This window comes from Bos indicus, chromosome 4 (assembly GCF_029378745.1).
Source record: "Bos indicus isolate NIAB-ARS_2022 breed Sahiwal x Tharparkar chromosome 4, NIAB-ARS_B.indTharparkar_mat_pri_1.0, whole genome shotgun sequence".
NCBI lineage: Eukaryota > Metazoa > Chordata > Mammalia > Artiodactyla > Bovidae > Bos > Bos indicus.
The window spans coordinates 71,224,314-71,239,333 of record NC_091763.1 but is presented as its reverse complement, the minus strand read 5'-3'; the positions used below and the strand labels follow the sequence as shown (position 1 = coordinate 71,239,333).

General features: G+C 40.2%; 1 protein-coding gene across 7 annotated transcripts in view; it reads right to left on the bottom strand.

The window, feature by feature from the left end:
- The window catches only part of OSBPL3 (oxysterol binding protein like 3), a 199,281-nt gene that overhangs the window by 133,398 nt on the left and 50,863 nt on the right, over positions 1 to 15,020 (bottom strand). The gene's annotated exons all lie outside the window — the stretch shown is intronic.

The window sequence follows — 15,020 nt, the reverse complement described above, 5'->3', positions numbered from 1 at the left end:
AATTTCAAATACCATACTCGGAAAACAAATGAACAAAATATCAAGATGTAAGTCCATAACTTCAGATCAGTCTCTATAAAGCCTTCTGAATCCATATGTTCTAGTTGTTGTTTAGCCCTCAATCATGTCTGACTCTTTAGCGACCCCAGGGACTGTACCCCTTCAAGGTCCTCTGTCCATGGGATTTCCCAGGCAAGAATACAGGAGTGGGTTGTCATTTCATTCTCCAGGGAATCTTCCTCACCCAGGGGTCAAACCCGCATCTCCTGCATTGCAGGTGGATTCTTTACTACTGAGCCACCAGGGAAGCCCCATATACTCTAGTGATCTCATGGAAAGAATGAATAGCAAAAGTCACAGGTTAAAATCAACTTCAACATGTGGAAATATGTTGAAGTTTATTTTAAATCAACTTGACCAATATAAATTAGGTCAAGACTTGTCAATCCTGGCAACCACATTAGTCATCCACGAACTCACAAATAGATCATTTGAGAGGTTTTTGACAATCATATCCAGAAATGAAACATAGGTCTTCCAAGATCTCAAAGGCTTTCTTCTATCATGGTAGGCAGTACTGGCTTAGGTCACTGAAGGCCTGTTTACAAGCAATCAGGGGTCTAATTAAAACCCTTACAGAATAACTAAAAAGCCAAATCTGGATATGATGTTAAAACGATCTTCAAGCTCCAAAGCAGGAGGTTGACCTTTGATCTGTATGCCTGCCTTACATTTAGCAATGACTCAGGCCCACATTTTTTTTTAAAGTTATGACGTCTCTAATTCTCAGAAATACCACCATGTAGGTTAAAACAGACACGCACATGTACTCACATATTCACACAGACCAACCCATCACAAGCCAAAAGAACCACCCAAGGAAATGAAAAGCCTAAAATTCATTGTCTACAGTCAAAAGAGCAAGATAAACAGAACAAGCATAGATAATTCCAACTTTTGAGAGATGATATCCCCCAAAGGTAGTTATAAATCAGCTGTTTGAAACTCTAAATACATTTTCTCATAGAAATCTATTAGTGTGTGGTCACATACCCAGGTGAGACCAGGGAGACCAATGCAATGCATGTGAAGCAGAGAGTTGATAGGGTTATATAGAGTTATATAGAGTTGATAGTTTTTAGAGGGGGAAAACATCTTCCAAGTTCAATTCCAAAATGTAGCTCAATAGTGGTAGCACCCCAGCTGCAGCATGGAGAAATAGGTGTATACTCTCTGGTCCTGTCCTTCCCCAGATATCCTAAACTGGTGAACAAACAGGCCCTGGGCCACAGTGAGAGGCCCACCCCAATCCCATACAAACATATGAATACTTCACAGGGGATCTCTATGGCTTGTGAGGGCCTGTGGATTTTTGCTGCTCTCCAGAAACGTCAGTTTCAGTAAATGTCTGCTTATCCAGAAGTGAAGGCAAATAAGAGTTCTCATTACAGAATTTAAAAGGCTTTTTTGTTGAAATACAGCATTCACATGTGTGTGTGAGTTGCTCGGTCATGTCCGACTCTGCAACCCCATGGACTGTAGCCCACCAGGCTCCTCTGTCTGTGGAATTCTTCAGGAAAGAATACTGGAGTGGATAGTCATTCCCTTGTTCAGGGGATCTTCCCAACCCAGGGATCAAACCTGGGTCTCCTGCACTGCAGGCAGATTCTTTAGTGTCTGAGCGACCAAGAAGGTCAAATAGATGGATTTTTTTTAAAATATATTTTATAGGGTAGACACATGAAAAGTCATGATTTTCAGCAACTACTCAATGTCTCTTGTGATCAATATAAATTATGTTTTTCATCACCCTTGTCTCCAACCCCCATGACAGAGGCTGTACATAGTGAGCACCTCAAAGACATACGTGGGATCTCTGTTCCTTTAATACCATTAGTACTGGGAATGTAATTTATTTTAAAAAATACCTCAGAATAACTCACATACACTATGATAGTGATCTTGAGCAATCTTCCTGTTTGTGCCTCAGTTTCCTCACCCAAGGAATTTTGTGGCTGAGTAACCGGGGTGGGAGGGAAATTAACTTTTCAGTGGATATCTTGGTGCCTTTGGGATGTGGTTTCACAAACACATATCACTCATTAAACAACCAAAGAAACAGAACGCATTGTATGATTCATCATTACAGTAAACCCCAAATGAGATTGGGAGTATGCAGTAACTCAGGACACCCTCCCAGTCCCTCCTGCCATCCCCTTGTCTCTCTCCAGGCCCCCTCAGATGTACACTGAGCTGCTGGCTCAGCCCCCCTCCTCCTCTGACCTCATTCCAGCCTGACCACCTGGTTCTGATTCACAGCCTTGCTGTCAGCCCTGCTGTGTGTGCCTCATTCCCCAGTCCTGCTTCAGAATTTCAGGTCAAGCATTTCTGTTTCTCCATCCAACTCCCCACACTCTCAGTGACCCAGAGCTTCTTGGGTGAAAGTGATGGATCATCCTCCTTACAGAAAACCACAGGATTAATTCTTAATTCAAAGTTTGCTTACCTTAGGGTCAGTACAGAAATGGGAGATGGGTAGGGCTGAATGACAGTTTTAGGACCAGAAAAAAGAATGGAAGGATGGATGGATCTGGGCCGTGTCTGAGGCCCTGCCAAGCTCCACCCGTGCTTCCAGCTTCCAGCCCAGGGGTTGTGAGCAACCCCCACACCAGTCCAATAAAATCCCCCCTACCTGATCAGTTTCAGATACTATATTCCAGAAAGTAGAAAAGTAATTTTAATATCAATACCCAGTGAGAGGAAGGATTGGCAAATTATGACACATATTGCTGATAGCAGTATAAATAAATAAAAGTATATTAGAAACCTATTTAATAGTTGTTATAAAAATGCTATAAAATAGTTTTACCCTTTGACTCAACATTTGTAATAGGTAAAAAGTGGATACAACCTTAACGCCAAACAGTAGAGGAAAAGTTAAGCAAATTAGATTGGAATATATTATTTTATACAATGAAGAGTATTGCTTCTAAAGATATTTGTGAAGAATTATTCATGTTTAAAGAAATATACTAGGAATTCCCTGATGGTACAGTGGGTAAGAATCTGCCTGCCAATGCAGGTGATATGGGTTCGATCCCTGGTTGAGGAAGATCCCACACGTCATAGAGCAACTAAGCCCATGTGCCCCAACTACTGAAGCTCGTGTGCCTGGAGCCTGTGCTCCACAACGAGAGAAGCCGCCACCATGAGAAGCCCACGCACTGTAATGAATAGTAGCCCCCGCTTGCCACAACTAGAGAAAAGCAGGCACAACAACAAGATCCAGCGTAACCAAGAAAAATATAAATAATTTTTTAAAAAGAAAAATACAAAATGTAAAAGTACACAAAACTAAGTAAAATGCATATTGAAAATGAAAATCACAGGAAACGCTCAAAGAATTAATAGGGGCTACCTTTGGATGGCCAATCAAATGGGGTTTTTCACCTCTTTTTCTTACTAATTTTTTGTAATTTCAACATTTTTATAATGAGAACATATTTAAGATGATATATTTAATCACTTAAAATAGAGGGAGTAGCAAGAGTCTACCTCTTACACTTTGTACTTGTTTTTCTTGAGTTGTAACTTGCCTGTTAACTGTGCTATCCAGTGTGGATTTCTACACAGAATTTCCAATTCGGAGAACCAAGGTTACCCAGGTAAGCTTCTTGCTGATACTGTCATGCCGGCATTTACCTCCTAACATCTCCTCAGTGCCTGCCTACCTTGTGTCAGGCTGGGTTTCACTGGTGTGAATATTCTGCTGGGTAATGTTTGACTTTCTGAGGCAGTCAATTCCACTTCGAAATATTTTGACAATTGATGACAGTGATCTCCAGCATGATCAGTTGCCCTGAAGACTGAGTGCTCACCAACCTGATGATATCAGAAGGCTGTTCCATGTCCAACAATATTACTTTTCTCTTGTAATATTTAGATCCATGGCTGTGCTGCTCATGGATCTGCCTGGGAATCAGATGTGTCCTGTCTCAGGTTGGTTGGCTATTTTCTTTCTTTAGGAATGATACAAATCAGCCATCTAAAACTGCTATCGTTGTCCTCTTTCTCTATTCTCTTTTCTGTGCATAGTGACTCAAACAGTAGAGAATCTAGGAGATCCAAGTTTGATTCCTGGGTCAGGAAGATCCCCTGGAGAACAGAATGGCAACCCACTCTGATATCCTTAGCTGGAGAATTCCAAGGACAGAGGAGCCTGGTGGGCTACAGTCCATGGGGTCACAGAGTCGGACACAACTGAGCAACTAACACTTTCACTTTCATGTGTATATGCAAAGGGGACAAGGAAAGAGGCATAAAATTTTATCACTTTTATATGTCTTTTCCCCCCAGCCCCTGGCATAAGGGCAATCAATCTCCAGCTTCTCATTCAGGGTCCCCATTCTGATGAGAAGGTTTCACTGACTTTCTCTATCACTGTTTGCAGCCAACAGCATCCTGGGTTATATCTAGGAGGAGAGAAGTGGGGAGAGAGGTGGGTTTCTATAAATGCTGTTTAAGGCAGGCTTCCTCCTTTACACTTTACCATGGTAAGAGTTCAGAGAGCTTGCAGGGTAGACAAGTCCAACTTCACAGCCAATATTGGGCCCATTTCTGTGAAATGGAAAGATTGAACAGAATAACTGTTTCAGTTTCCAAGGATCACTTCTAAGATAGAATGGCACTCCTGGAGTTAGATAAAAAGCTTATTCTGTTTCATTAAAACGATCCTTAAATAGCTCTGGAGTGAAACCTTATCAGCCATCCGTTTTGCACTGGTGTGATGAAGAGGCAGACATAATGACTAGGGGCCCTCCTGTAACAGGACTTGGTATGCAGTGCCAACTAGAACCGGTTATTTCTTTATATCAGAACAATTACTCCTAGCTGTTCCAAATTGAGGGAAATGATAGTGACCTATTTGCAGCTAGAGAAGCAGTGTTTACAAGATGGACACCAGTTCATAAGAAGCTCTCCAGTCTGTGGTTTGAACAAGACAGGTTCAAATGCCCCTGTTCAAATTTTTTCAGTGGTCACTCATTACCTACAAATAATAGATGATCTGGCTGCAAATCAGAATCACCCACGGGCATTTTATTTCATTTTTGCCATGCGGCTTGTGGGATCTCAGTTCCCTGACCAGGGACTGAACCTGGACCACACCAATAAAAGCCTGGAGTCCTAACCACTAGGCCACCAGGGTACTCCCGTCCATGGACATTTTAAAGCAAAAAACACGCTCACATCCTCTTCCTAAAGATGGTAATTCAACAGTTCTGGGATCTAGGTACCAACACTTTTTAAAAAACCTTCCAGATGACAAAAAGTCACAGGATTGAAAACTACTGACTTAACAAGAGGAAGCCTCAAGTCTTCCATGCTACACACGAGCCTTGGTTCCCACAACAATCCACCTCACGTTTCACCTTCCAGCAATACCAATCCACTTGCAGTTCCCCACAAACTCCCTGAGCATCCCTCACCTCCGCCCCCAAGGTACACATGGCAGAGTAGTCATCCTGGTTGTAGCTCCAATGACGCTTTCCATCCACTCCTCCCTAACGTTCCCAGATATACAAAAGACAAAGGCAGCTCAGCATACTACTACAGAAAATCGTCAAATCACAAAGGAAGAGGGGGGAGAAAAGGAATTACAGAACAGCCAAGAAACAACTAACAAAATGGTAATAAGCACATACCTACCAATAAACATTTTGAATGCAAATAGAATAAATTATCCAATTTTAAAAAAACAAGACCTATCATTACTCTGCCTACTCTTGTAGGCATGTACATCATGCACATCTCAGTTCAGAGGCATGGACACACACAGACTGAAAGTGAAGGAATGGAAAAAGATACGCCCTGCAAACACAAACCAAAAGAAAGCTGGGGTAGCGATACTTAGACAACACAGACTTTAAGACAAAGGCTGTAATAAGAGACAAAGAAAATCGTTACGGACTGATACAGGGGTCAATCCAACAAGAGGATATCATATGATACTTGTAAATCTTTATGCACCCAGCATGCTACTGCTGCTGCTAAGTCACTTCAGTTGTGTCCGACTCTGTGCGACCCCACAGACGGCAGCCCACCAGGCTCCCCCGTACCTGGGATTCTGCACCCAGCATGGGAGGACCTAAATATATAAAGCAAATATTAATAGACCTAAAGGGGAAAAGAGACAGTAATACAGGACAGTAGGAGACTTTAACACTCCACTAAATTAATAGATAAATCATTTAGATAGAAAATCAGTAAGGAAACACTGGCTTTAAATGACACATTAGGCTAAACGGACTTAACACATTCCAAGGCTAACGCATACCAGGCTGCCCTTGCACATACTTTATTCTAGGAATTTAATTTTGCAAATGAAAAATTTTGTTTGCATGTCTGTCTCCCTACTGAATTACAAGCTCCTAGAGGGAAGATACTATTCTTTTTCATCTTTATACCCTGCAGCCTTGCAAAATACCTATCATACAATAGGTACAGTCACAGAAAATCCTGGTGACATTCGTGTTTTAGTTGAGCGACAGAATGAATAGAATCACTAATTTTTACTCACTTGGATTCTCCATTGTGTGCCTTGGGTTACTGAATAATCCTCAAGTACACTAAAGAGAAAGCTCTTGGGAATCTTTGATTCAGTTAGAAGCAAGGTTGCTCTCATCTTATACCTAGAACTCATTTCAAGAGGACCCATATGACTACAATTCTAGTCTTAGACATTGCTGAAAGAAATCACTGAAAGAAGCTGGCGGAGGAGTTGGCAAGACGAAGATATACTGGATATGCAGTTTAGAGTTTTCTGAATAGCATTTTGCAAAGCCACAGGCTTACAGAGTTTAAAATATGACTCAGAACACCAACTTTGATGCCAACGTCCTTATTTTTAGATTTTTTAAGCAGAGAATATAGCTATAAATTCAACCTACTCAGTCTACAAATCCTCTAAACTTCCTCCTAGAGAACAGAAAAACACTTGGCATGTCTCCGGATGTTATTTTATTTGCATATATAGTTGTGCTTGTAAATTTTTGGTAAGTAAAACAGAATTAATAATGGAAGCTCTAAATGATTCCCATGATTGCTGCTTAAATTGGCAAAATATTCTCGGGCACAGAAGAAACTTGCTTGTGGAAATGTGCATGGGCGGGCTGTTCAGTTTTTTCCACAATGGGATGTTGGCTTGTTCTCAGACAAATGGCAAGGGGACAGTAACAGAAGGACTACAATTTTGAGCGAGATAATGGACCAGAGAAAAATCAATGGCATGGTAAAAATATTTTACTCTTTACACCATCTGTGCTTTGTTGTTCAGTATCTTAATATTGCATGATCCTGTCTCTCTAAAAAAAATCACTTTACTGAGGTATAATTTACATACAATAAAATGCCCCCTTTCAAGAATACACTATGATGAGCTTGGACATGTGTATGCCAATAGAGCCACCGCTTTCAGCAACATATAGAACATTTCCCTCACCCCAAAAGTACCCTCATGCCCTTTTGCAGTCAACTCCCACACCCCCACCTCTGATTTCTATCACTAGGACTACTCTTGATTGTTTCAGGACTCCATATAAATGGAATCATGCAGAATATCTTTTTGTTTCTGCTTCTTTCTCTCAACAATGTTTCTGAGTTCCAGTCACCATGTTGCTTATATCAATGGTTCCTTCCTTTTTATTGCTGAGGAGTATTCCATGGCAGAGAAGGAAATGGCAAGCCACTCTAGTGTTCTTGCCTGGAGAATCCCAGGGACGGCAGAGCCTGGTGGGCCGCCATCTGTGGGGTCACACAGAGTCGGACACGACTGAAGTGACTTAGCAGCAGCAGTATTCCATGGAATAAGTAAATAAATATACCACAATTTGCCTCTATACAAGTTGATGAACATATGAGCTGTTTCCAGCTTTTAGTAGTTATAACAAAGCTACTGTGAACAGTTATATATAGACCTTTCTTGGGTAAATGCATGGGAACAGAACTGTTAGGCCAAAGGGAAGCATGTTTAATGTTACAAACTGCCAAACTGCTCTCCGTGTGGCTGTGCCTTTTCACACTCCCACCAGCCATCCCACCAGCCATGCCCGACAGCTCCAGCTGCTCCACATCCAAGCCAACACATGGTGAGTTTCAGCTGTGCTGATGGGTGTGCAGGTACACCTCATTGTGGTTTTATTTATAAGGCATGAAATCTATGTCCTTCAACTTCCAACCTTTTCCTCCTCCTAGAGAACACAGGCAGTATAATAAGAGATCACTGAGTCCATTTCTGGACTCCTGAGTTTTATTACCAACTTTGTCACTAAATAGTTACATAATGCTATAAAGACCATCTATCCCAGTATAAATTTTTTTCTATAAAATGGTTAAATGAGGCCAAATGAGACTTACATTCTTGTTTTAAACAAAAATGAACATAAGTGAGTTTTGTCGAAAGCAATGTATTCCTTTCATAGTGGTTAGGCATTATTTTGCATAATGTCCCAAAGTTCTCAAAGAGATTTTTGTATATATCCTATTTATTGTCAAGGGGTAATTTTCCCAAACACCACACATTTACAAACAACAAAAAAGGAAGATAAACTCATCAAGAAAGGAGATTTTATTGAATGGAACATTAATCTCCCTCTTCTGCCTGGTGCTTCAAAACTGCTCTGCCAAGTCAGTGAACCTTAATGAATGTCTTTTTGCAGTCATCTAAGCTTAATTCCAAATTGTACCTGTTTTTAAAAGCCTTTATAATTCAGAAAGCATAAATAATCACCTTTGGTCATTTGTTTTGCTCACTAAGCTTTAAATAATATGAAGTTAATCAAACAGGAAATAATTGGGTTCATTTGCTTTTTGCCTTACACATACACAACATTCCTTTACTATCGTTAAGCCTCACCTATCTAGCAGTGTATGAAAACTCAGCAAATTCCAAGTCAGTCCTCATCCTTTGGGTTCCCATAAGGCAAAGTTCGGATAAAGGTGAAGGTAAAGTTAATGATAAAGACAGGAAAATATTATACATTCTTTATGAGGAAACTTAAGGAGTCAGTACTCTTGCCTGGAAAATCCCATGGACGGAGGAGCCTGGTAGGCTGCAGTCCATGGGGTCGCGAAGAGTCGCACACAACTGAGCGACTTCACTTTCCCTTTTCCCTTTCATGCATTGGAGAAGGAAATGGCAACCCACTCCAGTGTTCTTGCCTGGAGGATCCCAGGGATGGGGGAGCTTGGTGGGCTGCCGTCTATGGGGTCGCACAGAGTCGGACACAACTGAAGCAACTTAGCAGCAGCAGCAAGGAGTCAGAAGAAAGGGTAAATCGTGATCAAAGAGGAGAAGGAAATGCATGACAAGACATTAAAGGAAATTAGTTTTCAGCTCCAAAGAAATATGTGCTGGAAAAAAATGCAAGTAAAACATCTGGTGTTCAGAGGGGGGTGGGGGTGACAACATTTTTTATCTTCACTTCCTGTCTAAACAAACAAATTATATATTGCCTATCCAAGATACAGATTACACTTAACAAAGGTTTCCCATGTCCTGTTCCAAAGATGTCTCAGAATATGCCAGCAGAAACAGAATAAACCTTCATGGGAGGTCTATTTCCATAGGAATGGAGAAAGTTGAGTCCCAGCTAAAAAAAGAAATATTACATATGAAAAAGTACATGCAGTGTACTTTCAAGGGCCTTTTATCTATTAGGAAAATGGAAAAGAAACCACCCACCATCAATTCAATTGGTCATTAACCTTTCCTGGGTCACTAACTTCTTTAAAAATCTAATAAGAGGTATGGTCCAGTCTTTCCAGGAAAACAGTCATACGACCTTGCACAGTCCCAGAGGTCTGGCTCCATGAAGGCCTTCCATGGAGCCTTTAGGGTTTAGGGACCCTAGATTTAGAAGGACCACCCCTGATTTTAAATAAACTCACCAACAAGACTTCCACCAACAATAATAATTCAAATATGACCTATATCCAAACAGAGGACACAAATCTCTCCTAATCCAAATCCCAAATACATACACGGTAGAATATGAAAATGACTTCTGTAAATTCCAAAAGTTATCTAACATTCTCACAGGAAGCACATGTTCAGAGGTACAGAGTGAGTTCTGGAAATGCTCCCAGAAATCCATTCCCCACCACTGCCGAGAAGGATGAGCAGTCATCTGAGTGGGTGGTGTCAATGCTTCCCATTTCTAGAACAGGTCTAGTCTAAAAGGAGAAATTCCTTATGGAGCACAGAGGGAGGAGAGAAAATGGCTAGCAAAAAGGTATGTGAGCAAACTGATAAATGGGATTTAATTTGGAAACATTCAGAACTAGAGGTGAAAAAGAAGGACAGTTTGGAAATTCTGGGTTGTAAGCAGGTGACTGTCTATAGTATATAGATCAATGGCTCCCAAACAGGCATACCCTAATCCCTGTAACCAGCAAATGTTACCTTATGGCAAAAAAGAGCTTTGCAGAGATATCATTAAGTTAAAGGGCTTCCTTGGTGGCTCAGATTGTAAAGAATCCACATGCAAGGCAGGAGACCCCAGTTCGATCCCTGGATCCGGGAGACCCCCAGAAGAAGGGAATGGTTATCCACTCCAGTATTCTTGCCTGGAAAATTCCAAGGACCAAGGAGTCTGGTGGGCTACAGTACACGGAGTTGCAAAGAGTTGGACACGACTAAATGACTAACACTTTCACTTTCGTTAAATTAAGCCCTGGGGATGGATCATCCAGGATTATCCATGCGGGGCCAATGTACTCATAGGGTTCTTATAAGAGGGAAGCAGCAGATCAGAGTTCAGATCAGATCAGTCGCTCAGTCGTGTCCGACTCTTTTCGACCCCGTGAATCACAGCACGCCAGGCCTCCCTGTCCATCACCAACTCCCGGAGTTCACTCAGACTCACGTCCATCGAGTCAGTGATGCCATCCAGCCATCTCATCCTCTGTCTTCCCCTTCTCCTCCTGCCCCCAATCCCTCCCAGCATCAGGGTCTTTTCCAATGAGTCAACTCTTTGCATGAGGTGGCCAAAGTACTGGAGTTTCAGCTTTAGCACCATTCCTTCCAAAGAAATCCCAGGGCTGATCTCCTTCAGAATGGACTGGTTGGATCTCCTTGCAGTCCAAGGGACTAGATCAGAGTTAGTGGAATACTATTTAATGAGATATGATCTGGGACCTCGAGGCAAGGAATGCAGGTAGCCTCTAGAAGGTAGAGAAAGCAAAGAAGCAAAGGCTCTTGTTCTACACGATCATCCAGGAAAAGTGTAATCCTGCTGATACCTTGGTTTTACACTTCTGACATTCAGAACCGTAAGGGAATATGTTTGTATTTTTTTAAGCCACTAAACTTATTTGTTACAGCAGCAGTAGGAAACCAATACATTGTCTGCCTATCTTGTTGTTGTTGTTAAGGAGTTAGGAAATGAGAAGTATGAAACAGCCTCATATGGAAGAAGTATTTTCTGATGAGTGATAAATACCTCCATCAACAAGGCTGAGAATTGTTCAAATATGGCCCTCAACCAATAACAAACGGGGAAGGTATGTGGTATAATGGAAACACAGTGGACTAGGAGTTAGAAAAGCTGAGTTCTCACCCTTGCTCGTCAATATACAGTGACATGCCATCAGGTAAGCACAACCTCCTTGAGTCTAAGTGACTGATCTTTAAAATGAAACATTCAGGTTACATAATTATACTGTCTCCTTAACACAGGCCAGAGGATTTCCTCTACTGACTAGTACTAGTTAGTGGTCAGTTTTTTGTTGGTCCTTACATGTCTTATCTTCATCCTTATACCAGCCTGTGACACTGGCCACACTCTTCCTATTTCAACCTGAAAGAAGTTATGTCATTTGTCCTAGTGAAATGAAAGAAAAAAGGGGTGAGGGTGGGGAGGTCAAACTGCCTTACAAGCATTTTAATTGCTAGCGATTCAAGAATACACTTTCTGGGTCTACTTTTTAAAACAAAAGAAAAATTTCAAGACACCAAGTGGCCTCAATGAGCAGACACTACTGTTCTGTAAGGTAGAACCCTGTATTACAAACCAGTGACCCTTCCTGCCTTCACATTCCGATTCCACACTGGGACTCTGCTCCTGCAGCAGCTCCAATCTTCACAGTTCATGGGAGGAGAATGGAAAGGCTGATGCCCAAAATAGTTTAATAAGGCCAGCAATGATTCATGGAGTAATAACAGGCCAGGCAGGCAGCCGCGTGCAGAACCGGGCCCAGCTGAGAGGGGGTTTCACAGCTCAAGGTTAAAATGGAGAATAAGGAGGTCATTCATTCCACATGTTCAAGGAGGGAAAGTTCACTAGTACTACCTGCAAACTCCTAAAAAGGGAGTCAGATGTGAGGCAATTCAGCTCGACAATTTATCAACACTGGCCCAGAGTTCAACAGCAACAAACGCGTGAACATAAAAAGCAACCATGCGAACACAACCCTTTAGAACATTCTCTTGATGGACTCTAATTTACTCCTGAAATTTACTGAAAGTTTTCATCGGCAAAACAGTTATCTGAAGTTTATGAACAGTTTCAAAGAAGCAGAACACATAAAGGAGAAGAAAAACACCCAGAAAACTATAAAGACATTGATAGGCATAGGCCAGTCTAAAAACCCAAACTAGGATTATCCCACAATACAGAACACTTATGTCATTAATATTTCTGATTATACTTTTGTTCCAAAGCAACAACTAATAATTGATCAAAAATTTAAGGATATTATGCAAAAGAAAGAAAATTTTCTTTTCCATAATTCATTTATTTTAAATTCCAGTTTAGGCAAGTATTTGCAAATGCTCCCAGTTTTTATCTGCAGTCAATGTTTATATAATTATGAGAAGAGAAAAGAGACAGATGGGTAATTCATAAAGTTAATAACTATCTGCTTTTGCTATTAAAATTTGGAATTTCAACCAAAGATGTCTATAAAGATATATATGAGTTATAAATGGCATAAATAGAAAGGGTAAAACAATAAATACTAATGCATTACATTGGTTTAGTATGTAAATAACTCCCTGGATATAATGAGAAAAGCAGTTTAAAAGAAGGAAGGGCTAGAATGTGATGGGGCTGATGAGAAAATGTAGAACATATGTGTGATTGCTCCAAAAGGAGAATCTGAGAGAAAGTTAATTTTTTTTCAGCTGGAGTAAAAAGTAAACATGTGAAAGTAACAGAAAATAAGGTCATTTGAAAGAAGTTTTCATGTATAAAAAGTTAAATCTAAACATTTCAATGCAGGCCTCATTGGAAAAGTACCAATATCAATTACCTCAACAAATTTTTATTCAGATATTACACAAATAAACACAATATGCTCATCACCAATCTTATTGACCAGTATAAGTCTTCTTTGTTGGATATGAGAAGGAATAATGTTCATTATATTCTTCTCACTTGTCTGAGTTAGAAGCTCTAATGACAAAATAACTGAGTTCCCTGGATCAAAGACAATGTCCGACTCTTCACAATCCCATGGACTACAGCCCGCCAGGCTCCTCTGTCCATGGAATTCTCCAAGCAAGAATAATGGAGTGGGTAGCCATTCCATTCTCCAGGGGATCTTCCTGATCCAGGGATTGAATCCAGGTCTCCTGCATTGCAGGCAGATTCTTTACCATCTGAGCCACCAGGGAAGCCCCAATAAAATATAAGTGAAATGAAAACTGCTGTCAGAAAACAGCAACAAGAAAAAAATACTTTCATCAACTATAAGAGTATATAGTACCTGTCAGGCCAAAAAGGAAAACAATCCTCCTTTAATACGAGCTTTGCCAAAAACATACCTATCTCTGCCCTCAACCACTGAGGAGTAACATGAAGTACATTATGATTTTAAGAAGTCTGTGTTCATGCTCGTCTTCTCAAAGTCAGAATAGACAATACAGGAAAATTTAGCATAACTACTTATATGGCTTTATCCTTGAAATAAACATGTAAAACTGAGTCTACCATTCAGCTTACCTTTGAATGAATCTTTTCTAAAAATATTTCACCCTTGAGAAACAATGCACTGACCTGTGTATGAATGAGGCATCACTTTCATTTATATCTTCTGTTCCTTGGAACAGAGTTCAGTATCCCTGGTCCTTGGGAATAGGCAGATGGAAAAGCCAGAAATCACAGTTCTGCTAGGATACCTACCTAGGAAACTTAATTATCCCCCCTGGACAGTTTTGCCTCATTTTATATAATGTATGATCATGAAAACTGTATATACTCATTGGAAAATGACTTACAAGAACCCTATAGTGACTCTTTAAGATAAGACAATATGCAAAATAGTTTTGAAAAATATGTACAATGTTGCTCATCACAAAATTGTTACTCTGGACAGAAAATTGGTAAAATAAGTTACTGTATATTTATACAATAATCTATAAGACATCCATTAAAATAATAAAATAGACATAAAGGAAACTTTTTTCTAATTAAAAAAAAAATTATGAAATCACAAGAAGTTGCCAAAATAGTGGTCAGTATAAACTTTACCTAGCTCCTACCAATGGTAACATGTTTTATATATATATATATTATATATAAGTATAGTGTTCTTGCCTGGAGAATCCCAGGGACAGGGAAGCCTGGTGGACTGCCATCTATGGGGTTGCAGAGTCGGACACAACCGAAGAGACTTAGCAGCAGCAGCAGCAGTCAAAAACAAGAAATTAACATTGGCACAATACAGTTAACTAGACTACAGAGTTTATTTGAATTTCATCAGTTTTTACACGCACTCATTTTGTGTACATTGTGCATGTATGTGTATTATGTATTGTTCTATAAAATTTTATCACATGTATATAATTCATGTAACCACTACCAAGATGCAGAATTGTTACAACATCACAAAGGAACTAAAAGAAAATCTTCCACAGAACCAAAACTGCTCTATACCTTGCTCTGGGTGGTGCTTATGCTGTGCACATAAGATTTATATAATTTAGAAATAAGTTATGCCTGAATTTAAAAAGAATGATAATG